The following is a 27,959-nucleotide window of genomic DNA, read 5'->3' as shown; positions in this document are numbered from 1 at the left end:
CTATGTGAGAATAAAACAAGACGTAGAAAGGTGTTTGTTCGTTTTTATATGTTTTCATTATGCCTTCATTTTATCACCTCACGCAAGCTGGGAGTGAAGTCGGTATCTCGTCGTGACTTGTACGGCACAAAGAAGAGCGGAATTCAGTGAGATTTTATTGTGATCGTTCGAGTCTCCGTTGGCAAACTTGATAATACGCGAGCATCTTGTAGGTAGATAAGAAGCTCACTCGCGATTCCCCCTTTTCCTCTCTCTCTCTCTCTCCACTTTTCGAGAGAGCGAGGAACGGGGGCTGGGGGGAAGAAAGTGAGACGGAGATATCGGCGACAAGGGAACCGAACGGGTGACCTTGGCAAATATCAGGTTATAGGTCCCTCGATGGTTGGCGTGGATTCTGCACGCGACATCTCCCCCATATATTTCATAGAAGATATTGCCCCTCTGACGTGATTTTTTCCCGAGGCTCGGATACTTATCATTCAACATGCCAATACCGATTTATCGGAAAACCAGCAATGGGCCTCCGCCACGTACGCCTCCATTTCCGACGCGGAATTCGCACTTGTAATACACGATGCTGTTCTTTCTCTCTCGCGTATTTTCTCCACTTGTTCATTTATTTGTTTATTTATTTATCCATTTAGCTTTACCCGGGTAAATAAAAACACGGGAAACCATAACATTGCAGGGATATGGGAAACTAGCGATGACGAAGGTTTCGGTGGCGCTATCGCGCTTTCCTGGATCGTTGAGGGGAGCCGCAAGCCGATTGTGGTGGTCCTGACCCGATTGGTTTTTGATTGCGATATTGTCAGGGAAATAGAGTTGAACTAAACTGAACCAGATCCCCAAGGTTCTATTGATATTGATTGCTTACTGCCGATTCAAATCACGTGTATATATATATATATATATATATATATATATAAGTAAATAATATATGGATATATATATATATATATATATATATATATATATATATATATATATATATATCACCCTATATTATTTACTCTCGCCTATAGATACAATATATTGTATATGTACATACACCCAGCATATGACCCGACTCCGTATCAATCCCGCATTCAACTTCCAAGAATATCCACCACTCCATTGCCCAATCAACCGACCAGCGGACGCCGAAATATCATATTCGTACCATTGATGTGGCGCCAATGAAAAGAGTAACAAACAATACAACAACATCACGATTCGAATATTTTCGTCTCTCCGTACTCAACTCTTCGTCAATTTATTTTTTCGTCTCGATCATCCCAGGCATCATCCTAATACGTCGGACTTTTCACTCGAGCTCAGCCTGGAGTCGGTGATGCCTGTTGGATCTCTCTCGGTTTTCCTCATTGTCGTTCGTTGATTGGGTTTTAAAGAAAACCCTCCGTAGGCACGCCGCGCCACGGCGACGTTCACCCTTCAGAATATCTGGGGGTGATTCCTCCCTGCGATTCGGTTGATAAATCACCAATTATAAGAAGTTTCGATTTATTGTCAGAGTTTGGCGATGAGGAGGCGAAGGATGAGGAAGGTATGGGAGGGGGGTGGGGTGACGGCACAATGCCAACGAAATTGAAAGTTGAGGCACACTGATTGTGATTGAGGCCCTGCACTACATAAATAATGAAAATCGAATTATATATGAAGATACATATATATATATATATCGATCAGCTCGATGATCTTTTATAAACGATCAAATTGAGTATCAAAACGCTGTGTGGAGTGTACAAAGTGAAATTTTATATCTCGATTAACATATAATGAACGGTAATTTTAAGTACATACAATTTAATGCATAAATGGCTTAATCCCGACGTGCTTATCTTTTATATCGCAGGCACATATGTACGATAGCATTACGGTTATAGGCATACAGACATATATATATTTATAGCTTATTAGAGAATTACAACACAGTAGCTGCTGTGTTGAATTTCGCTTTGCAGATACGAGGCGTCATTTTTAACAACACAATTTGATTGAGAACGAGAAAACAAAGAGGGTAAGGTGCTTATTCCCTGTAAATGATGCATGGATTGCGAACGAGAGACTCGACAGTATTCAGGGAGAAATCCTTACTCAAATAGCTTGATGTTAATGCAGCTATTTCTCATTGCCGAACGGGAAGATTGAAAATCGACGTCTTATTCGATTATTCCGGCACGTGGCCTTCTGCATCAATTGTTAACCATCCTTTCTCAGTTTCGTGCGTTTAATTTTTTTACGGCATTTTTGACGTCATGTTCGTGTCGTTAAAAAAAAAATCGCGAAAATTTACCATTTTTTGCAGCGTTTGGAGAAAACTGAACAATTTTCCCAATGTACTTCAGCCTGTTTCATCCATTACCGATGTCGGAATTATGTTAAAACATGTATGAGAATTAATGCATGTTACGACGTTAGCGATTTATTTCACGTTACTAACTACGACGAAATAGCAAACGATAATTAATCTGGAATAACGAACTATTGTGATAATTGACGATTACAACGGAGCTTAGTTATTAAACAGCTGGCTTAATGGAGGTACTTCCGTAAGTGCTCCTCCGCGAAGTTTTAGATTCGCAGTACTTTAAAGAGTGGTTAATTGCCCGTGCAAAACGTATAAACTTTTTGCATTTTGTAGGTATAGATCCAGGGTAGGTGTAGGTCGATGTACATATAGGAACGTATCCAACTACCGTGCAGCTCAACTTTAGTTTCACCCGGTCAAACTTCTAAATACGCCTGAAGTAACGCGACTCGTCCAACAGGAATGTTCTGCCGGTTGATCAGCAGCGTATAAATACCCACTCAGGCACGAAGCTTTCTTAATCCCGTCAACTTTTCAATTCGATTTGGGAAAGAGAAGATTTCGGTTGATCGCAACAAATAAAAAGAATCGACCGAAGCGGTATTAATTCAACGAATAAACCACTCTTCATTTCGTTAGAAAATATTGTACACCTCGAGTAGAAGCAATGTTGAGAAGTCGTCGAGTATTGCGATACGAATCGTTGACGGGGGGAATAAAAAATTTCTGAGACAGATAGTTGAGAAGTATTTAATGTTCGGAGTAAGAAGCTACTTTAATTGGCAAAGACGTATTCCCGGATGTGCGGATTAATCCGCGGCCTACGTTCCGTAATACGTCGCGAGTGAAATGTTGTACGATTTTTGGAAATTATCAAGCCCAGCTGGACCGTTTTAAAATTTCACCCAATTAACCCGGGGGCAGAGTTAGGGCGGGGTTGGAAAATGTACAAGCGCACGTGAGTTTACTTGCTTGAGCCGGATCTTTATAGTGTTTACGTGAGCTTTTTAATTAAGATTTTTAACTAAAAAGAAAAAGGTAATGAGTATGTTTTTGAAATACCTCGAGCTAACCGCACAACAATTACCCTATTCACTTAATGTTTTGAACGTATACATATTAATGCTAAATTTCACCAATTAAAAATGTTTTGAATTGCGAACAGGAAAAAAAAAAATTGAGAAAGAAAAACAGCTTTACGAACGTCAAGTGACCACAGAAATGCGAATGAACGTGCACTTCCTCATTCAATATAATATATGTAGTATTGGTAGGAATTGGAGATTATTCAATTCCAGCGACGGAAAATAATCACTGATAATTGAAATTGAAAATTGAACCATCCTCTTTGTTATATGGGATTACTTGACTGGGCTGAATTCCACGAACAGCTTTGATCAATTATTACTCAACCTATATCGATTTATATGTGGTATATTCTGAATCCTCACGTTTCTGACAGGATATTTTGCACCCAAATCTACCGCTAGCTTTTGTCTGCTGTCCTTGAAAAGCTTGCCATTAAGCTCAGGTTGCATTTCATTCGCATCTTCAACATTAATTCTCTCCGAGTAAATGTCCGTCGTTATTTTAATTCGTAACAGAGAAATTGAGTCCCTGGATCGATTGCTATACTTAGCGAATAAATTCGAGACGTTAAAGAATGAAATGTTGCAATTATTTAAGGGCTGCGAAGCATCTGAGAAAACATTTTTTGAAGGATCCGAGAGGGCTTCTATTTCAAGGGGTTGTTCAAGCTATACATCCCGAAGCCTTAAACGTCGAATCTCTTTCACGACTCATTTTCATTCATTGTCAGTGAACCAATGTCGAGATCCGATCTACCTGACATTACGGACAAATCGCAGATACAAATATCTCTCTAATTCAACTAGAACATTACCATTGAAGTATCTTCTTGTCTTGAAATAATTTCTACCCAAAAACAATTACTTCTTAATTTCTCATCATCTCAGGCTAACCCTAAACTGATACCATGGAAGGTTGCTGCGTATTTTCAAATTGATAGCAATCTACTCCTGTTAAATTGGCCAGACGTACTTTTCTCCTATTCGTTCGACAACTACGGCTGTAGTAGCAAGTAAGAAAAAGTGTCTAATAGATTAGAGGATCTCTGCGACGGGAGGGGTGTCGGCTCTCGCTTTCGGAGGTAGCACCAGTCGTATAAAACGCGTAAAATAGTTCGTAGCGAATTGAAGTCGTCGGAGATGTCCTTGAATTTTGGCGAAGTGGAAAATGGCGGCACCATTCGTTTCGGGGCAAGGGCGTAGTCCAGAGGATTTTATCTGGTAGCGGCGTTGGCCGAGGCTCGTAGTATTGGCGCGGTCCTGATAATCCAGACTTAACTTGTTTCATCCTCGCATCGATAAAGAAGATCAGGGACTGCCAGAACCACCGCCAAGTCCAACCCTCGATTCCACGATGCTGGATAGCGAGAGAGAGAGAGAGAGAGTGCTACTTTATCGGTCAGCGAGAAGAACGAGCCGCGTTTAATTCCTTAATTCCTTCATAAAGCCACCGCGTGTCTCACACGAGACTGTAATTTTCACAACGATATAATTTTGAAACCTCCCCTCGGACTGTTTTCCAATTAAATGCAATTAATCGCGCTGCAGCGCGGGAGTTTTAAGCGACAAATTTTTCGACTTCCATCTCTAGGTAACTCAACTCGCACAGATCCTAAAACGAGTCGTAAACCGAAACTCCCTCGGGTTCGAGCGACGCTTCGGCCCCTCGCTATGCTGACGCACATCTCGCCCAAGGGCTCTCCACCGTCCGTCTAGCTTCCCACCCAGCCAACCCCCAACTGATTGATTTACTCACGGATCTCCTTGTTAATGTGGAGGGATATACTGATCGAGAGAGATCGCGGGGGCCCCGAGGGTCGGCGGACGCATCGCCGGACATTAATCGTTCGAATTTAAGTGTATCCAGGAGGTTGTTGGAGGATTTTTTTCTCTCCAGCCAATAATCATGGCTAGTCAGCTATGTGAGCCAGGCGGAGGGAAGCAATGACTCGAGTTCGTATCGAGATCGTATCGAGTACAAAAGTAGCCCAAAAAATTTCCGTCTCGTTTCTCGTTACTTCTTCACGGTTCCTCAAGGTATTGGAATAATTTGCACTTATCAAGTCGGGAATAAAGCGATGCGAAACGACTTGACGTGTGGATATAACATGTCAATGCTTAGCTTGAAACAGTACAATCACACTCGTCTACGTCGGCGATTGTCACCCAAAAATATGGGACAATTCAAAGTCGGACCGAAGTAAGACAAAGCGATTCGAGGCGAATAGAATTGAAGTCATTTGGTCCGTGTAATTGGGTCCACCGAATATCTAACTGAATTTCGCGGAAAGTGACAAGAATAGTCCTTGAAATTCACAAAGCGTTTTCAACTTGGGATAGTTTCGTAGTCCAATCGCGAAACAGACCGGTTGTCAATCAGCGTAGCGGTTAACCTCCGGGTGTGTATTAATAAAAGGGTTTGCAATTTGACGGATCGGGCGATCACGGGTTGCAGGGTTGAACTTTGTTGCTACCAACCGGGGTTTAATTTCCTAACCTCGCCGGATGCCTAATTGGTGAACACCAGCTCCGCTCTGACCGGCTGCAGTGGTACCGGCTACATCGGTTTATTTTTCCAGGGCCAATTAACACCGCGTGCGAATCCAACACGGGTCTTGCCAAAGGCAATTAGCGGGGAAACATGGGCTGTTAGATACACCTCGCGAAGGAGAAACGTTACGGCTCTTCCGAGACGTGACCTACACGAGTCGGGCCACCTCCGAGGTCACCCCTGTAGGTACGAGCGCTGAAAAGGAAACGGAGTATCGCATATCTGCGAGGAGATTCGGAATTTTTATTGCCGGTAAAAAGCGCCCTTTGTTTCCGCCCGCTCTTTGTGAAAAATTCAAATTAAATCACTCCGGATTATGTTTCTTATTACCCGCCTTTCCATTGTCAAGGTTCTCGCGCGTTTTCTCTGTCGTATATTTTCAACGACATCCAAACGCGATCATTTCGCACAATCCGCGTGGTAACGATTCTGCCCCAGCAGAGGGCGCGAAGAAGCAGATATGGTCGAACGGTGTATAAGACATCGGAAGTCGATGAACGTTATGGAGGCGGCTCACGCCTTACGGAAGTGAATAACACGTGGCGCCCAATAAAAAATTACCACAGCACCCCCGCCCAGACATCGGACTACGAAGTGAGATAAATATAAGGGACGACGGGTACGAAACAGGAAATCACCGATAGCGTGTAACCGTCCGCGAAGTGCTTTTTCCTCCCCTCTTCAAAGCGATTTTTCCATCTTCAGAGTACACCGATTTATTTCTACAATTGCGGCTGATTCGCGGCCGCTACAGATTTATTATCTTTATTATTTTTGTGTCGAAGGACGCATTCGAGCAAAGTAAAAAGAATATTAAAAACAGACACGACATTTTCTCGGTTCATCAATTCACCTGGTAGATTGAACTAACGAACAGTTTCGATAAATTGAGATGTTCATCGGTCGATGAACTCGCAGACACACGGGATGCAATTATTGTAGCATTTACGCAGCGAGTAGGCGGATAAATGTGAAATGGGAACGAGGCTTTTGTTGGAAGTAGCAACGCGCTAAGGGACAGCCGGAAAAGAGGAAAATAGTGGGGGCGAAACTGGGCATAATAAAACGATCCATCTTTGGGAGAACAATATTATTCTCGCTGCGGACATTCGTCTCGTTCTATCTATGCGGGGATTGCCTATTTCTCTTCATCTATTCCGGCCTTGACGGTCCTCAGTCTCGAAAGTTTGGGGGGGTCTTGATAAACCCGGCAAGAAAATACATTCGGGGGTTGCCTAATTCCACGATTTGTCCCCCGGCCGATACGCGTTTCTCGAGAAATCGCCAATAATCGATCAGGGAAAAAGAGTGAAGCGGAAAAAATTAGACAACGCAAACCGCGGGCTGAGGAGAGGAGAAAAATTTGCCCGAAAGTTGACGACGGTGGAAAGCGGAAAAAAAAAAATTCTCTCTTATCTCGTGGCGGGTGGTGTAATTATTTCCAATACAGGTCCGGGCGAAGATAAGAATATAAAAATCTCCCCATTAATTCTTATCACCCAACTCGCCCCGCGTTCTCCCCTAAATCATTTCTCTCCCTTACGGCTAATCCGAGCCGCGTTCGTCGCGGCGTACACACCGGAAGTTGCCGATAATATAATAATACATAACGCGGTGCGCCTCGTGTCAAACTGTCGTTTCTAAGACCCGGCGTAATTATGACGTAAGATGACCTGACAACGGGCCATACAAATTTTTCACTCCGAGCCTGATTGCGTCTCGGCACGCCAGGTTTATATGCTCACTTGTCCTTATCACCCAATTCAGATGTTAGCCCTGGGTCATTTGAGGTAACGTATTGCACGATTTGCCGGTGATCGGTGCGGACCGATAGAAAGAAAAGCCCCGGACGGATTGGAGGGCGGGGGACTGAGCGACAGGAAACTGGGAAACGGAGGGCTCCAGATTTATCCGTAAAGTAAAATTTATCTTCTTCTTACCCCTTTAAAATATTCCCTTTCACGATTTCGATTCCGCGGATCTATACCGAGCTAGACTAACTGTATTACCTACTCGAGTCAGTTGCAGTATACCTTGGAACCTCTTCGCAAAAATAGCTTATAGATGTAAAATCGTTCAAAAAACTTCAAATCTGTTTGCAGTTCGTTGGAATATCATTGAAATTAGCAAATTTACCCATGTTTCTAATATCTTCACTTCACTTCGTTGATCGAATTGAAATTTGGGTACCAGCTTGCCATGAAATCTGTTCTGGAAATAGTCATTGTTATGATTTTGCAAATTTCCGATGACTTATCCGTAGAAATACGTCTCTTAAAATCCAAGATGATTCCAAATCAATGGTTTATTATGCAAATCCGACATGTTTTTAATATCGTACGTGACCTCGTGACAGACTTTCTGGTATATGTGATGTAGATGGAACGAGTAGTGCGAGTGAGTAAATACAAGCGCAATTTCTGTCAAAGGATTCAATTAATAATTAATACAACCTTTACGAAGTTTGCCTGCAGAGATAAAGCCGTCGCCGGTAGAAGCGCGTGTATCTATAAGTACGCGAGGTTGAAAACACAGAGTAGGAACGAGACCCGCGACACAATTATTGCTAGATCTTAGGCGTCTCCCTGGTAAACACGTTAGAATTAGCCGTAGGGGAGGATTACGATAAGGGGTTGAAGTGCCGACGCCGCGTGATACGCGCAGCCTCTCCGTGTGTGTGTGTGCGAGGAATTCCTCTCGGCGTCGCGACGCCGCGGAAAGGTAGACGTTATTATTTATGCATGTATGTACAGAGGGGAACCGGTCGGGTCCTAATGGCGCGCTACCGACTGACTTATGACAACTTCATTTGCCGATTTGTTGCGCGGATACGAATGGAGGCATGAATTTGAACATACATAGACGCGGCTGACAATATAGTAGAGCGGAGGAAAAAGGGGGACCGAATGCAGTCCGTCCCTGAATAGAGCAGCTTTTCAATATTGCGCAACCTTTGCACGCTGCTCGCCTGGGTCGACATTATCAAGTTACAGAAGCCTGCGAGTCGCAAGTTGACAAATGCCATTCGTTCCTTATCGCTGCAGCCGCTCCTGATCGATAAAATCTTCACCACGTATGTATTCGTCTTTGGAAAATTCTGACCTTATATTCCTTTGGCGATGCCGAGGGGCTTTTCCCCCCTTCTTCCTACTTCGATATTCCCTTCGTTCTCCCTCCAGTCCCTGCAGTTGGTGCTCTGGCCTTTTTAACCCCCTCCTATCGCGATCTCTTCAGGCGAACGGTTCGTTTTGTTATTCGTTAATAGTTCAGCGGACGAGAGTCCCGGGATGAAAAATAGGCGAGGACAAAAAGCGGGGAATATGAAGGGAGAAAAAACAAGATCGCATCCTCTTTCAGGTTTTCTTGATTTCTCCTCGGTTTTTTTTTTTTTTTATTTCCTCATACCGCCGAAAACGACGACCAAGTTCTCTGGAATTTTTCCGTTCCACCTTTTTATATCCTCCTTTAACGCGATTCTTTCGCGCTATAGGGTTACCTTTCGTCCAAAAACGGCTACTATACCCGGCATATATGTGGCTCTCGCTGACATGATTGAAACGGAAGCCTAGATACTGACAAGAATGATAATACGAGAAAATGTTTTATTTATCTGACGGGGTGTGTGGGGAGTTCAGAAGCTGCTGGTAGAAAAACGAGCCGAGCATCCGCGGTTGACATAGAGGGGCTAAACAAACGGGCGTTGAAAGTAGGTATAACCTATACATGTGTGTGTGTGTGTGTGTGTGTGTGTATACATTAAACAGTAAATGATGGCGCAGGTATGCGTTAGTGTACGAAATATAATAGCGCCATATTGTAGATGGATAAAAAGTTTGGTTATTCTTTCACATAAGAAACAGGATCGCTGAGATTTGAGCTGGTAATTTTACATTTTTCCTTTTATTTTTGTTTTTTGCATTTCATCTTTTTCAATTCTTCATTATCGTACCGTGCAATTTGTTCTCTCGGGGAAATTGTTCGCTAAAAATTATCATCCCCATGACGTGTAGACTGCCGCAACGGATGAAAAATATCCAAAGATTACAACTGACAACGAAGACCAAATCCGGGTGGGGATAAATGCTGTTTGAAATATTACACGTTTTAATGTGATTTGCTTAATTTATTCATAGCTAATTATACAAAGTGCCTCCGTTATAGCTTTCCATGTACTTAATACTTACATACATACGTGCATAGATACATACATACACACAGAGCAGTGCTTGAGAAAAAATTATACCCTCATACAGTAGGCGGTAAATATTTCGCGATCTTAGCCTCGGTTGATGGAAAATTTTATACCATTGAGGTTTAGTTTTTTTTTTTTTTAACGTCTCTTCCACTTCGCTGCTGATGCTGCTGCTTTTAGAAAAATTTTTGCAACGATAGCCTGACAATCTGCACCGTGAAGCTAATATATCACGTCATACTAATAGTGGGATACAGAGAGGCAAAAACTTTTTGAAACTGAGGAGGTTTTATTTAGAGACCGGAGTTTCACGCCATTCCGAAAGAGGCTTGACGTATTTAGTAAACAGTTGATTGCTTCGATTGTTGGATTACGGATATTGTACATTGTTAAACTTCAGTCAACACTTTTCCAATTCCATTGTCCCAGCTGAGCTGACTGCAGCTGTGAACACGCAAGCAGACTCAATGGACTCGTCAGTAGACAAGGAGCGTTTATTTAAACAATCGAACTCTCTACCTGAAAATCTACTTCGCTGCTCTATTTTTTGTTTCGAATTTCGTTCTACGATTTCTTTTTTCCATTTCTTTTTATTTCACAGAGATCAATTGCAAAAGCTTTGGAGTATTTTATACTTTTCAGAACTAATATAATTCGGTCATTCGTCACGTTGATGAAGTGAATTAAGTCAACCCACATTCTCCCTACGTTAAATGAACTCTCCTTCGTTTCAGGATAAAAATTTCAAAAGATTCTATGCACGTTGAACAATGTGCAGTTTCTGTATTGGGCGGGACCTTTCGGAATCTGTGCGAGTAAAAAATATCCTATTGAACGGTGATCGAAGCCTGAGTCTGACATCCGATTTCAACTGGACGCTGTTTCCGCGTTCGAGTTGTTTCCACACGCCCGTATTATGCACGGCCTGGTAACGAGACAGACAATGACTAAACGGTCGCACGCGATGAGCTTGCGGGCCAAGTACCTTAAAGTACCTACCATTCAAAATGCAAATCTCAACGATCTCTGAGCATCCAATCGAATTAGGATGCACCGGCGGATATAACGCATTCGGGCCGCGACTGCAGCCACAGAATTCAGACTCCCAGGGGTCGAATGCTGACATTCATGGTGCGATAGAATCCAGTCCAATTATTGCAGACATTCGGAGTGATTATGTAACCCGACCCCACGCCCCGTTCCGCGAGATTCTTCCCCTTCCTCAGTCTGGAACATAGTTAGCGAATATTATCTAGGGAAGTTCCGAAATGTGTTTTTCGATGCGGAAAAGAATCCGATCGGCTCGTATCATTGATCGAGTTGACTGTTTTTAAAAATTTTTTTTTGCGCAGCCGGATCGCCCGGCCTTTATGCTGTTTACGATTTGGGCTCTTCTCGTATTTCCACGTTTTTACATTTTAAATATTTATACAGTCGACTTCGGGGAATGTCAGTATATATACATGCGAACCCGGACAGTAAAAGGTTAAGTGGTATCCGAAGTCTGGAAACATATGCTCATACTCGTATACCGGACGGCTAAGAGGTATTTCGATTTCAAATTAGAGTTAAATAAACATCACTCGATCAACTTTTATTTGGTTCTTTTAGCTGTTATACTACGGCTCTCGCAAAGAATTGGCCTCTCCACTTTGAGAGACAAAATAAAATACCAATGAATTTCGTGAAAATAGAGTTTCGAAAGTAACATTTTTATCCCCTGATCCAAGAATTGTTTCACCGGGTCGTACTTCGATTTTAAACTCAATTTTGAACAATTAAATTTAAGGTTCAACGGAGGGTCTCGAACGATATACAGTACACGGCGAATGTACACCCGAGATGCGCTAACAAACGAATTACGTACCGCGGATAAGGAACTTTATACGTCCCGGAAAAACGTGAAAGCCTTTTTCTCTGGTCGATGCCGCAGCCGTCTCGCCATTCTCTTAATAGTTAAATAAACCTGCATTCTGAAAGCAGACGTCTATAATCGTAATTCGTCACTTCGACAGGTTAAATCATATCTTCGGTTCTACAAGGGCGTAAAAATTGCATGAAAGAAATCGAATACAGGGCTCGCAATCGGACCCAAGAATAGCGATATCAATTAAACATTGCATTAAATATTTCTGCCTCCGTAGAAAAGTAAAATTCCGCAATTCAAGTGACGGAGACGAGGGGTTTTCTTTAACGTGTAAAATCGCGATATCGCGATTTGTGCTAAAAAGTAAAGCACAAGTTGCAGCGGGTCGTATTATGCGAGTATAAACTACGTAAATTTTCTCTCTGCGCCATACAATAATGTGACTGCATATACATGACGAATGACGCATATACATAACTGAATATATTCAACTGTAAATTGAGGCATAAATATATAATAAGCAGGCTGCAGAGCGAGAGTAGCTACAGGGCTTGCCAAGTTTGTACATAAATTGCGGTGGAAAACTTTTGTAAAGGGGTTTACATCGGTGGTGGTTGTACTAAGGGTATACGGAAACAGAGAAACGTAACACGGTATGATAACGACAATTGCTATTTTCTCCTACGGATATTGTATCCAGGTGTAGCCGTTTGCCGGTGTGTTTGAATTTGTTTACCATTGCTACGCTGGCTTACTTGACAATATCGCTATTCAATCTTCGCGTGATTGAAAACACATAACCGAAAATATGATGAAGTGAGAAGGAAAATGCAGTCGAAATATTTTAATCTTATCAACCGCCAACTAATGGCACGACCGAACTCTCCTACGATTTCTATTAAGTGTGAAATAGTCCCTGTCATATTTCCGGTCCGAAAGTATCGGCTGACGGGACGAAAGCTCACCGACGCGACGGTAGACGTCAGTCTGGTTTTCACTGACGTTAAGTGCTCTAATGTGGCCTGGACTGGAGTGGCGCTGTTCATTATCGTCGTGTTAATTGCTGAATTTCAGGTTAACTGAATTCGTGCTACTGGCAAATTTTCAACTTACTTCTGGTGCTGAAAATTAATAGAGTACTTCGATATAATAACCCATGGAACTTGTCCATCTTGGAATGGTAAAATTTTTCCTACGAAATACGATTCACGTTCGGTTTCAATCCGGCGTTACATTTCTTCTTTCACGAAGAAACCCTCCCTCCCCGAAGCACAAACATTTCGGGCTTATCGGTACAGAACTGGAATATTTATATGTACAAAATTCAGTGCAATATTAAGGGCTTCGTAACGGCTCCTCGAACGGGGCTTCCGGTTCGATCATTCATTAATCAAATTTTCTTCGCGTGAAGCGGGAGCTTTTTAACGCCAACCCTTGAATAATCAATCACGGGTAATTGATCGTAGTAGATATTCCCGGGAAAGATCGGAGGGAGCAGAGTGTATGTACCTACTCACCTGTACCTACATTTCGCAAAAAAGAAAGGACAAAAATTGAACGAAGCGTAAATGGAAGAGGCAGGGGAAAGGTGAAAAAAAAAAAAAAAAATGTACGGAAATTGAAAGAAAAACAAATTTTTACTAATGCCTTCCGAATGCATAATTAACGAGCATCGGTCTCACGTCCCGATAATTATCACTCTTCTCGATATCAGTAGCTTCATATCCACGAGTGTAAATTCATCCTGACCATCGGGTACCTACCGATAGTCAATTAAAGCAGAGAAACAATAGAATATTCAGGAAGTTAATGAAAAATGACAGGCGTATTACAGTCTTGGCCCCGGGTCCGGGGGAGGGGGTGGTGGTACAGGTGTATTTGATGGGAGGAAAAGGTGGGCGAGGGTATTCCCTGCAGGGTAAAAGTCACGAGAGATAGGTGGGCGCAGGGCTGGAGACACGTAGAGGCGATCTATCCGGCTGTTATGCCGTCTCTTTATCTTTTTGGCCGTAGGAAAAGCCGGGCTTCCTTCCCCAATACTGCCTAGTGGCTGTGCCGTTAAAGTGTTGCAGGCAGCCCACGTACACGCGGAGATGCTCGCAGCAGCTCGATTTTACCACCATTCACCGAGGAAAGAGAACGTACCCTACCCTATACTACCCTGCCTACCTTATACCTTACACCCACCAACCTAGACTCGCGATTCTCGGCAAAGACTTTCCTTTTGGCCACCTTCCTCCGATGCGCACCTCCTTTCTGCCTCACTTTTCTATGGCTCATAAGATCGCGATGTATGGCTAAGCAAGGTAAAAGGACAACAAGTGCCGAATGACACGGATTTCCTCGATGGGCTGGCCTCAGAACTGTAACTAAAAGTCGTCACAGAACAATAATTATTGTTACACCGGTATTTCCTTTGACGTAAATTGAAAATTTTCGCAAACGACAGGAGCATCGAGCCTAGCCGTTGATATTTTTCGAAGCCATAAAATCGGTGCCTACTTTAGTCAGGTCGAATTTTGAGCGATGGAAAGGAAAACAGCAACAGAATCGTAACTTAATAACTGCGATAAATCTTGTCGTGTCAATTATTTTTGTCTCTCACGACTCTAATGAAAATGAGGATTTATTCCCCGGAGTCGGGGGTTATGGTAATGCCCGTCAGTCACCCTCCAGGAAGACGGAGCTGCAGGGTATTGGTTCTCCAGTTTTGCGTGCGAATATTATGCGAAGGTGACTATTTATCATACGGCAGTTTTCGCGGCCTCCCGCAAACCTCTGGTCCCTGAGAATCCGCGGTCCGGGACTCCAGGACCGCTCTTGGGCACAGTTAGTATAAATTTCCCCAGCGACTGCTAACCTCGCCACATAATATTGACGTTCAATGCAACTCTGGCAAACCGCGTCGCACGCGTTTGTACGCGATGTTACCTTATACAGGTGTTCGGGGTACATTTTGCACGCTGCATTGTTGCATTGTTATACCCGCCTGCGTAACTGCGCATATTATGCAGCAGGTACGTGTGTACGGTATGTACGTAATTCGGATTCGTCGACGGGTAGGTAAATCGCTGGCGTGCAGTTACGATAAGTAGGTATAGCTCGCTTCCGAACGTGACTTGGATTCGGAATAGAAACCGCGACGTATTATATTAATTAAAACGCCTATATAATTAGCCGTGTATACTTGATTTGCACCGTACGTGAGCGCAATTTTGCGCGATCCGCCGGTTTCAATGCCTCTTTCAAAATTTATCTCGCGGCGAAACCGTATATAGTATGCATTCGTTAATCATTCGTCGAAGCGAATTCGTTACATCAACGATCATGTTCACTCGGATGAAAAGTGACGCGGTTGTATTTCGTACGCATTACACCGATCGCTGCAGTTTCAATTCTTCGAAAAGCACATTCCTCGAAAAGCTGATCGCGGAAACGGATAATCGCCATACAATTGCAGATGAAAATTTTGTCAAAAATTCGCAGCTTATATCTGTAATTCATTAGTGCAGATCAGTTTTGTTCTATGCTTCTGTATTAAATCCGTCATCGTTGTGCAATCAGAACACTCTTACAGGAGTAACGAGCACCTAATGCCTATGAATTAGAAAAGCGAAATTTGGGGGAAAGGTACTGATACTTGACATTTTCATAGCATACGCACTTTCAATGCGGTCACACACAGTACATTTTTTTCATGATGTATTTAACTGAAAATAACCGTCTCATTAAACCGGCTTTGTTTCCATGCAACAAGAACTACGCGAAACTGTCGAGGAAGTAATTAAAAATTCAATGCTCGCTGTTTGTTTAACCAAATTGGTAACCCCCACTATGAGATGCTTTATCATCCCCTTGGTTTCGTCCACCATGCGCAAATAATACCTGGATATTTTATTTACGCGGGATGAACATTTTCGCGTGACATTATGCCACTGGAAGTATTTTTAAAACGCTCGCGGATCGTGCGTGTAATGTAGGTGCAGCGGATCGATGTCGGCGGGCTAGGCGGAAGGGTTGTTGTTCGGCTTGACATTCACGTCGCGTCTTGTTGTCGCGAATAACGATACAAGTATATTATGGGACGAGAGTAGGAACTAATTTGGCAGAAAACCTCTGGTTACGCTTTAATGTAAATCTATCGGCCCCGATTTTCAGCCCTTCCGTTCCACGATCTGCATAATACAGCAGTTAAGGATTCCGGGGGGAGAAAACAGGCATGTACATGTATACCTACCTTCATGTACGTATTCACGGGGTATGCGTGCCATTATACGAGAAACATATTATTAAGTCATGTATATTTGTTTCCTCGACGTGAATAAATATCGCACGCTTCACAAGCTGAATAAATCTCTTTCTTCTTCAAATCATCGATTTCCGGTATTCGTTGGTGGATCCTAATATAAGCTGTTTAGACGGTTGTACAACCCTCAACGTCATGGAAATAATCATCCCAATCTTTCCTGCTTTTCGACGATCAGCTAAATAATGTACGCATTGCCGAATCCTTAAAATAAAACTCGATGAATTTTGAATAACGAAGTTTTTGCGGTTTTGTGCATGTTCGTGTAGTAGTCTCAATGTGTATAAATTTTTTATTTATTTTTTTTTGCATTGCTGCAGTAAACGAAAGGAAGATTGAAATGTCGAATTTAAATCGAAATGAACAATAATTCATTTCGTGCACGCTGAAAGAAGAACCTGATTTAAACAAGCCAAATAAATTGCATTCAGTCGATTTGTTTGAACCAGTGAATTTGAACTCGTTGAATTCAGAATTTCGTTTTATCAACAAAAATGACCGGTGGATAATTTTCTAAACAGATTCGATATTTGGACCAGTTCATTCTGTCCAGATTCAGATTCACAAAGTACCAATAGATTCAATGAATCGTAATTATTCGAGCGAAGGACAGTGTTTCCGTAATTGTTCCAATTATCAATATGTGAGGTAAAAATCGAAAATTGAGGTCTGGCCGGGTCAAAATTCATCTTCGCTACCCACAATTGAGCGCTCTTGTATCACTTCTGACGCAATTCTTCGCAACGACGCAAACACAGGTTGATGTAAGCAGGGAAGTCCTTGAAGGTGTTGTTGTTGGCTTTCATCAACACTGGGGTTGCTCGGTCTGTTTCTCTCTCGTTCCTTCGTCGGATGCGTACGTCGCATTCCCGAGGTGTCCGTCCGTGTACACAGACGCCGATCCCGAAAGGTACGGAGAGTTGTGTATCCGCAGCAGCAACGTTTGCGATTTCGGCGTCACGGCGCCGACGCGAAAATTCGCGGGACGTCGCGACGCCTCTATCCTCAGTCGAGCACCGCTCACCGTCCGCGACGCTGGCAACCGTCGCGCAGTTATACTTTTCTCAAGCACGTCGCAGACAGCGTAATAAGCTGATAAAAACCGCAAGCACGATAAAATTTTCTTGTCCTCTACGCATAATATTTTAAATATGTCCACTAACCGCCACGTCTGATCCTCGTCCCTTTAATCATTCGCACGACGGGTTGTAATTTTACTTGGTAATTTAACTTGTATTAAGCAATATTCTCAGCTCCGTTGCGAGATTGTTAATTAACGAGTTGTATCAACGCTAGATTGAATTTCAGGTTTCCAAATTCTCGTTCATTGGTTTCTATTTTTTTTTTTTTAATTTATTCTTGCACTATTTCTAACTTTTTAATCTGCTTGTTTATCTCTATCGCGAGTACGTTCGTATTCCGAGATTTTCACAAGGAAAACTCGGAATTTATCGGCTGTAAACTTTGGAGCTGATTTTCACTTCAATGTGTCGATAATTTTTTTAATTTTCTCTCCTTCATCTTTTACTTCTTCTTCCTTTTCTTTCCTCTTGCCGAGACGCTAATCAAATAATTAAAAAATAATCGTAAAGTAATTTCTTTCAAGAGGATTATGTGATTTTGAAATCAGTGCTAAATCGTTTGTGCAGGAAGAGAGAGAGAGAGAGAGAGAAAGAGAGGGGGGACAACGAATGATAAATATAAATAAACATAAATTAAAAGAGAAGATAAAGTATCAAGTGTAATTGAATTGTATCTCGATAATATTCTCGTTTCGTCACGTGACACGTATCTTCACTATACTATATATCTATAATAAGGAGTAACAAATAATAGCGTGATAAATTCACGTAAATTTATAAATATCCGTGGTACGTATAACCTGTATCGTTGAGGCGTGAATAGTTGATGACGGAAAAGCTCGCGTAACGTAAATGTGAAGTTGCAACAATAGTATCTCATCTCCCGGTACCTTGTATTATATCTATAATGTACGACGTGATTAAATGTATAGCGACGATACGCGGAACCGTTATATACAAGGATAACGAGTAACCCTTTCGGGTCACGTTCCGGGAGCCTGTGTAACGAGAAATTGGACATATGTTGAGGGAGCGATAAAATGTTTATGGTGTTTTATTCGTATAAAATAACGAAAATTATCCGCAGAGTGTGAGAGTTTATTGAATAACGATACCGTAATTCACATTTCGAAGTCGATGAAGATGCGGTGAAATTGGACGCAGGTAAATAAACATATACGTATGTATAAATGAAACGTTAATACGCCATTCGAACGTAACGAATAATTATAACAATATTAACACGGATGCAACATAACGATATGCAAATTAAGCTTGTCAGAATACGTGTTTTATCCATATAAAAAGTACGCTTAGACATTGCCTGGGCAAGAAATGATATCCGTATAAAGGTAATACCGGTCTCTGGATATTGCGGAAAAGTTTGTTCACCGAGTTTCGCCGCGGAATCGCCGGGTGAATTTCGTAATCTCGAACTAACACGGGGCAGGGGAAGGGAAACGACACCGCAGTTGAGGAATGGAAATGAAAAATATTCAATCTTAAAACTTATACTTTGAGGACTCAGTCGGGAGTCTGGCTCGGAGTGAAACCCTAGTGAAGTACCTAAAGCGGGAACAAGTGAACCGAACTCGGACGGCCGAACGAATATCGTTCCTTGAATATTCAATACCGTCGCGGGTGCTCAGCAGGAAGCGGAAGTTGGCACCGTCACCTTGATCAGGTCAGTAATATCATGTCTTTGTTTATCGTTGTGTGTGATTTTAATGCAACTTGATCGATCGCCGAGTTGAGATGGAATTGGAATCAGAAATTGCAATTCGAGAATGAAATTTTGGACAAATTGATGGTGCGGGCGACTTTCGAAGCATCTCTTTCGCAAATCGTTTAATCGCCTTGCGTGTTCGGGTAATAATCGGATTGTCATTTTCCGGGGGGCTTGAAGGGGTGTAATAATATCGACTAAAGTTTAGTAGCAGGTGGTACGCAGCCTCGAGTACGAGAGATGATGGTAAAAAACGAGTTGAGATATTACTAACAAAATTACATCGCTTACATAGTTGAAACTTTATTGGATAACCTCCGACCTAAATTTTCCTCCGTCAGCGCAACCATCTTCTATCCATAATTCTTCACGTAAGTTTTAGAAGAGCAACTAGAGCTTTATCGCTTCTACGGGATTTTTCCCCCTTTTATTTCTTGCTTTTCATTACTCCGACTTCATTTATTTCTTTTTTTTTTTTTTAATCGGTTTCCTTATTTCCCTACCCGCGGGCAAAGAGAGTTTGAAAAAATTCAACGATCCTCCGCGAGGATATTAATTTCACGGAATATTGAGTGCATGGGCTCAATGTTCGTTTCTCTCGTCCCTTCATTCTCCTTCGCCTCAATTTTAGGTCAAGGGTTATTTGTTCGCGGGTCATTGAATAATGTTGTTAATCAAATACGATTACACGTACATAATATAACTGACGGTGAAATTATGCTCGTTGAATAAATATCGAGCGCGCGATGCAGCTACGCGTTTTAATTCTCTCTACTTCTTATATTACGGCAACTGCGTTGTAGTTTGAAAAGCTGTATAAATCAGATATACATATATTATATATATATATATGTATATATATAAACTACGATTTTCAATTTTTTTTTTGCACTCGCTCCACGATTTATTGACATTTTACGAGTCAGTTAAACGGAATTTTATGATACCTCGTATCTAAGTCTCTTGGAATATTCTCCGTGTCCTGATAAAAATTCTACCTACATTACTATTAAAAATGTCTACTTACCGTTTTAATAACGAGTGTGTAAAAAGTTTTATACATTGATCACGCAGATTGTAATATCGGATCGAATTTTATAATCTAAGTTTTCCAATTTTCACTATTGCGGACGAAAGAGTCGAAGTGCAAGTGATCAATGTACGATTATCATATCCATACCACGATACAAAATACAACACCGTGAACACAATTTTTAGAAATTTTCTTCCATTGAATATCAACGTGAGTGTCTCTTTTCCGGAAATAACCAAACAAATTGTCTGCTTTTTATAATAGAAGCTAAGTGGAAAGGTCGATGATTCGTAGACAGTTGCAAGTTCAATGAGTATCCGAAGTTCTTTCAAGCAGTATCTGTAATTATTTATTTCCTGGCATGAGTAAATAACGACATTTGATTTGTACCTCGGTACAATTAATTATTATTATATCGACGCGATTTCGAGAGGTGGCCGGCTGATGTCGAGTGTAATTCAATAATAATTGTTACTAGATAACTATGTCAATTATCGTCTGAAACAATTAATGCGTGGTATTCATAGCAGTCGCGGAATTGAAATCACATTTTCAACACGCGTAAATTCTGGTCGCTATTTACACACAAGACTCGAAAGTTTCACCTGCATATATTCCGAAGCTGGACTTCAAATCCATCGAAAATTTCGAATCAATCAAACAAGGCCTGAGTATCGATGAAAATGTGCGAATGGGTCTATTTGTATGTTGCCGCTCTTCAACATTTGGCAACCCTGCAATGCGATATTTTGATTGAATGATTCGATGCCCTGGGGCGGGAAGCTGCGAGGTTTCGGCTAAAACTTGGGTAACGAAAAACGTAAGCTTGGAATAAAAGTTTTCGGTTCATGCAATTCGTAATAACCACTGCAATCATTGCTCGCAACGCGGATGTATATTTTTTTCCGAATTATTAGCAGCTGAGCTTTTTCACGTGTTTTGTAGGTACAAGCTCTAAATTCAACAGCGGCTAGTCGGCGCTATCTAGCAGCATAAATAACGAAAAACTTTCCAAATTTATAACGCTGTATCACGCACCGTTCCCCCGCAGTGGGTGGAGGTATGTATGAAATCTAGTCCGTGTAGCTGCACCTGTTCAACACGAAAAACTACTTCCGGACTGGCTGCACGCTCTGCAGCTCGTTGAACCTCAATGTCGATAATATTAATAAAACCGGTAATAAATAATCAGTCTGTATTATATTGCAGGTAAAAATAATTTCAGTTCGACCCGCGTCGCTGGGGTCGAAAGGTTTTGCAAATTCCCATACTTTTGCCAAAAAGCTGTACGCCTATGAGGCGTGTTGGAAAATTAGGAAATCGTGTCAACGGAACTATATGGCTCTGTTTTTCAAATTTATCATCGTATCGATTTCAAATAATTTCTATCCATTTAACTGGCGACGATATTATTTTCAATTTGATGTTTCGACAAGCGTAAAACTAACGGCCATGCTACGTTATTGCTCAAAATTACTCGCGAACGATAGAAATACCGTACACGTTATTGATTTTCGTCCAATTATCGGGATACCGAAGAGAAACAATCGCTAATTTTCCTGACTCCAGCAGTCCATTCATCATTATAAACGTTCAGTTTCACATACAGCGTGCTTCGAATTAGGTAACGTGTGTAAATAATTTACTCGGTGCATCTGCGGTATTCTTACTCGCGAAGACACGAAGAGAAAATTTATGAAAGTACAAAAAAAGCTCACATAATGTATATATTTTTTCGACCCGGTTCTTTAGAAGAACTATTATTTACTCTGTATGGAGTGACAATATAATTTTTATAAGTATACAATAGGCGTGATTATTCGATTTCGAAATTCACCTACCGTGAGTTTAATTTTCGTTAATAGTGTTTATATTTCGCACGTTATAACGCGCTAGTGGTTAAAAGCTGATAATCACGGTTCGAACTTTATAACACATTCCAAAATAAAATCGAATTTCGCTTTCTGAATAAACAAGGATGTATATATCGTACAATTTCATTATAGGAATGACAGAGTTTTGCAAATGGCTTCCTACATCGTATGTCGCGTGTCTAATGGTATAAGAACGTACGCGCCGTTATAAGACCCTTTACCACGCGTGAGGGTAAAAAGACGTATTTTTTCGCCCTTTGTATGTACGCGAAAAATGTAACGACACGTTCAAAATGTTAAAATTGAAAAATAGATGAATTGACGGCAAAAGGTCGTATTTATCGTCGGTTATGCCCTTTCATCACGAACCTTATGAAAACCAATCACATACACTAATGGTATAAGGTCGCATGTGCCCACATACGACTTCATACCGTTACGTTCGATATTATTTTTTGAATAAATAAAAAGTTTTAAAACTTCTTCCCTAAATCGATAAATATTTATGTTCCGAAGTATTTTGCGTCGTTTACAAAAAAAAAAAAAACACAAATCTGGCGGGTCTGACCTTATACCATTTATAAATGTGATAAATAAAAATATATCCTGGTGCTGAAAGGACGTATACATCAAACATAAGGCCTTTCACCCTTTTTTATTTTTTCGGCCAATTTCAGTGAGGATATGCGTTTTGAGTGCTTTTGTAACGGATACCGCAAAAAGATAAATTATTTTCGCCCTTTTCCATCGAATTCGGCTTTTTAGCGCATACATCTTTATATCATCAGACACGCGATATAGGCGATGAGAAATCTCCGTCTCCCGTGGTGCAGAAAGAGTGAGAAAGAGATAGAGCCCGAGAGTGGCAGCTAAGTAAGCTTCCTGTCCTTATATACAGGCACTTCCTCCGAAACAAATTAGTTGAAGTGTGCGGCTTATTAAAGGCAGGCAGTATGTACGCTTTGAAAAGTAGGGTGTTTCTTCAGGGTTCCTCCACCTTGTACCGCTCAGATGACAGATAAGTCAGGTCTGACCTACAATTATTTATCACACAGAAGGAGCAGAAGAAGTAAAATATACCCCCAACGCTCAGTTTTCGCCCTCGAGGCTGCAGTTTATAAGGGGTGCAAAATTGTTGACATTAGTCACTTTTCAGGTACGATTATCATCTCTCGTGCGCACGGTAAAAGCGCGTGTTTATTATACGTATACAACGGTGAAACATCGTTCACGTTAGCTGAAAAATTTCAACCTTGACGAATATTTCTACGATTAATTTATCACTCGCACACAATGAAAAAAATTATACAATGAAATCGCGGTCAGGTGGACGTACCTTTTTCAAAAACCTGAAATTCTCCATTTATCACGAAAAATGAAAACATCCAGTTATTGCTCCAGACTGCAGCGAGACGTAAAACACCATTCACGTTTATACCGTTGCATCGACGGGTATAATCAAGACCTCGTCGACGCGATCCTTAGCATTCGATATCGATAGACCGGCTTCCAGTCTCGGTAGAAGACCTGGTCCCTCGGCGTATTACAGCCATGTTGATAAAAGTCTTGGATACCGTGGTAGGCGGAAGTCGAGAAAGAACAACGTCGTTAGTCTGCATCGAGAAGAAACGACAGGTATTGTTTCTTTCGGAAAATCGGGCTAGAGGGAAGAAAATCGTCGTAGTTTGGCATTCGGTATGTCTTGTATCTTCTGCGCAGAGAATTTTAAGAGGAGAATCTTTTTTCGGAACAGTAATGATTATAAGGATAACGAAGCAACGCGTATCTCTGGATGCCTCGTGTTTTTTTCCTCAAACAAGGCATAACCCGAGCGAGCGGTGCACCGGATTATACGCGTTTCGGAACCCGAGGCCTCTCAGCCGGCAATGTCAATTTCTATATCGCTCGGAGGGATGATCTTTCCTCGTTCCTCGACTCCACCCTCCCGGCATCCTTCCTCCTGCTTCTCTCTCTCTCTCGGTTCACCTGTTTCTCTGTTTCTCTGTTTTCCTGCCTTGGGCGAGGAGGGCAGCAGATAAGGCTACTCATTAGCTCAGACCTTCCCGTCTTATCTGATTACCCCTGGGGTATATCCTTCCTGGTCTTCAGTGTTTACCTCCTCGATCATGGCTGGAGTACCAAAATTCTAAGCGCGATTCGGAGAACCTGATAACCGCCTGATTGACCGAACTGACTCTTTCGTGTTCAACTTTTCCACGCGATGTGTCGGACCTGCGCAGCCTTTGTAAACGGATGATTTTTATACTCTCGATCTCCACTCAATTGCCGCATTCACCCCGTAACCGCGGGGCAGGTTCTCCATCCAGGTCCGACGTTACCCGGGATTCGAGACTAATTGCTAAGGCCGATACACGCCATTTTGCAACTGGGTTAGTCAGGGATTAAGCATCGTTGAATCACCATTGGCAATTCTACGTTCCTGCTCTCTGCTCTTCGCCATTTCATCCCTAGTAGTCTCGCGTGTTTTGCACCGGAATGCTTCTCGCTGAAAAAAAGCATAGGCGAACAGTCGATAAGCCGCCGTTTTATGACTGCTCGAAAAAAGCTCGTTGAAAACTTGTGAACCCAAAGCTGCAGGCTCGATTGTCAAGTTTCACGTCATCGCGCTAAGGAGTGTCTTTCAAGTCCCCGGTGCAGTACCGGAGCGAGGGGGATGGTCTCGATCGATTTGTTGAAAGCGTTGAAAATTCAATTCTACAGACAGTTTATCGCTTGGTTGATTAACGAATGCGGCTACCTATACACGCCGTGCCAACCGACCGACCGACAAGCCGACCGGCCGAACCCCCGCGTATTCATAATCTATTTAACGAGCGAAACAAAGGTGATCGAATTATATACCCAGCGTGCTGCAATTATTCAGTTCCACCGTATAACACGCCACCCGGCAATGCTTACGATTGCCAACAAGGTTTTCCGCGTTTGTTTGCCCAGCGGTTTCGCGGTCTATTAACCGAATTATCCGTCGTTGTTGTACCCGCCCGCTCCCACTACACGGCGAAAGACAAAATTTCATCATCCGTACGTACGATAGACGTGGATATTCACCTGCCAATTTGATCTAGGAAGCTGCGGTAAATAATAAAGAATGAAAAAAAGTAATCCGATCACTTTACCGAACGAACGCGGAAACTTTCTTTTCCATTTTCTCACATCAGCACCCAATCGTAGTTCTCCTGCGGTTACAATTTTTGGTTAGATTAACACGAAAAATACTAGAAATAATGCGCGTCATGTTTGGATGTTGGTATGAAAATTGTGCAGCTGACCTGATATTAAGTGTCAAGATTATCAGGCGTAAGAAATTGTTGAAAACAATTTTCTAGAAGAAAAAGAACAAAAAAAAAAAAAAAACACACAAGTTCACAAATCATTTTAACGCTCTTCCTCTTTCTTGTTACAGATGAAGCAGTATCTCATCCCAAGGATCTCGCAGACCTGTAAGTTTTTCAATTTTTCATCCAAACAATAAACGAAAAGAAATGTAATTTTTCTGCGGAATGATTTCCACAGTGATTCTCATGGGACTGATATTGCGGTTCTCGATAGAAAAAGTATAAAATTGGACCCTGTCGCTGTTAATACACATTGTGTTTAATTCGTCAGCTCTCATAGAACTGAGAGTCGTTCCTTATTGAAAAAAAAAAAAAGAAAAATCTATCCAGCCAAGTTCTTCCAACGAAATCGATCGCGACCAGAGGAGAGAAATCCGGGTCTCTCGTAATTGTAAGAACGATTATAGGGCCTGATTAGACCTCTGAACCTCTCTCGAACTTCCTCTCGACCGGGCTGCGAGTGGCCCATCAAGTTATGAGCCACGCCGGCGGGAGAGCGAGAGATAAAGAGAGCGAGAGAGAGAGAGAGAGAGAGAGAGAGAGAAGGTTGTTGGTCCAGGGTCGGTCATGGGGTGCCGGAAGCGAGTCGGGCGCCGAGTTGGTAGGGTAACGCGCACATGTATCACCAAGGAGTGTCTGAGCTGTCCGCACCAAGTGGCACACGACGCGCCCGCCTGTCCGAAATGTGCCTCTGGTACATACGTATACATTTATATGTATATACAGATATAGAAGTGCGTTATACCTGCCTTCGGCAGCAGCTAGCTTGAGCTGGAGCAGCCTCTCAGAGCGGCTTCTCGGATGTCCTAGGTCACCCATTGTTTTACTCCCTCTCGTGCCCCGAGGGCTTTTTCACACTGACCGTAAGACCTCGTCTTCTTTGCTGAGGGTTAGGCACCGGGGACCGTAGAGGGTTCTCGGTTACTTTATCAGCGCTTGACGTATATACCGCGACATGATGTACGAGGCTGGTCCCGCTTTCAGAAACTTCCCCCATCACACTCACCTCGCTCCCCTCGTTTTTTCTCGGTAATTTTGCTAATTTCCCAACAACCTGTACGAAAAAACAACCGTCTCGTTCGTATGCTTGACTGGCACCGCACTCTGAGAGGGTTGGATAGTCGGGAATGAATACTTTTTTGGTAATGCAACTGCAAGGCATATTAAATTCATTTATTCGCGAGCTACGATGATTATTCTAAAAAATGGAATGCGGCGGAAAAAAGCTTGGATGTCGATTTAATATTTCAAACTAGTTTAGATTAACGGTCAAGATTTGGTGTATTAATATTCAATCGATTACACGTTTTATTAGCTCACTTCTTTCGGAAGACTATTCCCTCCAATTTCCGCATACTAAGTACAAAAAACATTTCTTTGCCACGCTGTTATCCTTAGATGTTTGATCCTCCGATATCGCACTAATATTTGTTTCTAATTTTAATCAGAAAATCGCGTTATTGTACATACGGTTAAGAAATGAAAAAAAAAATACTGCTTCAGTGAATTCGTGAACAACACTGTTTTCAACAAAATACGCCATTGTGAAATGAGAATGAAGAAGTCTACTAGATCTGCCTCAAAAGTAATTTGAAATGAAAAATCAATATCTAACCTCGCATCTTATTCATATATTCATTATTTCTAATTTTTTGCACTTTGATCAAACTAATCACAGCTTACGAATAGAATCGATTTTGTTTCTTCTAAATCTCACAATGATTACGTCGTCGAATTTTTTTTCTAACGTCGTCCGGGTATTTCACGTCCAACGTCATTAAACTATTCGCATTATCAGTTTCAAGGTCAGCCACGAGGCGACTGGGCGTCCACATTGCCATTTAATCAAATGTATCCGATCAATTAGCATTCAATATATTCGCAGTTCCATACGTGGATTCCACGGTTTTAGGACCGTATCTCGGAGCTGCGGAGGGTGGAAAACTTTTGACAAAGCGGTGAACTAACTGGCGTAAGGGACATTTGCATAAACTGTATCACCGAAAGCAGATGGAGCCATCTGGTTTTAGAACTATATATTTGGGTATATACGTACATAAACAGCATAATTTCATCCAGCAAGTTCTCTTGCACTCCTCGGGGATAAATTTGCACGCGGAATGATTCACTGATTTCTCTTTCCATTATAGAAATGCCATTACAGTACGCGTATTTCATGGACGTAATAATTAATCATTAACGAACGCACGGCAATCGAGAAAAATATCTTGGCTAGAGTTTTGCTCTTTTTTGTCCACTTAATACTTCTCATTATAAAAAATGAGGTAGCGAAGTACGTGCATCCGAGAAGCGCGTCTCCGGCATGGGGAGGTTTATACGCGGATGAAACGGCGCCGACTCGAAAGAGTGATTAATTTTTCTATAGCGCGGTAAATTGCCCTGTATGATATAGTGTTTTCCTCCAGACCCTTGGACTCCGCTTTCTTGGGTAATCGGTGGGTTATTAAGATAAGCCAATTGTCCGCAGGGTGCAGCTGCTCGCCCTTCATGCGGGTTTCCCGCGGCAGCTTCTAAAACCGCGCTTATGATTCCGTAATGAATGTGTTAATTTT

The 27,959-nt window shown here is 42.0% G+C and overlaps 1 protein-coding gene and 1 long non-coding RNA gene across 3 annotated transcripts in view; one reads left to right on the top strand and one right to left on the bottom strand.

Moving 5' to 3' along the window:
• Positions 1-27,959, top strand: part of LOC124176683 (leucine-rich repeats and immunoglobulin-like domains protein 1) — a 308,596-nt gene that overhangs the window by 47,263 nt on the left and 233,374 nt on the right. The window contains exons 1-2 of one of the 2 annotated variants that reach the window (XM_046558263.1): positions 17,679-19,081; positions 25,455-25,491. The gene's annotated coding sequence lies outside the window, so the exon portion shown is untranslated. Of the gene's footprint in view, positions 1-17,678; positions 19,082-25,454; positions 25,492-27,959 lie in introns of those variants that run through there. The other variant, XM_046558264.1, reaches the window with a different exon arrangement.
• The window catches only part of LOC124176689, a 31,772-nt gene that overhangs the window by 1,542 nt on the left and 2,271 nt on the right, over positions 1-27,959 (bottom strand). Inside the window, exons 2-4 of the long non-coding RNA XR_006869437.1 lie at positions 12,892-12,895; positions 1,066-1,069; positions 572-582 (exon numbers count right to left, since the gene is read on the bottom strand). This is a non-coding gene — a long non-coding RNA (uncharacterized LOC124176689). The remainder of the gene's footprint in view (positions 1-571; positions 583-1,065; positions 1,070-12,891; positions 12,896-27,959) is intronic.

Source organism: Neodiprion fabricii, chromosome 2 (genome assembly GCF_021155785.1).
Source record: "Neodiprion fabricii isolate iyNeoFabr1 chromosome 2, iyNeoFabr1.1, whole genome shotgun sequence".
Lineage (NCBI taxonomy): Eukaryota > Metazoa > Arthropoda > Insecta > Hymenoptera > Diprionidae > Neodiprion > Neodiprion fabricii.
This window is presented reverse-complemented; position numbering and strand designations above follow the sequence as displayed.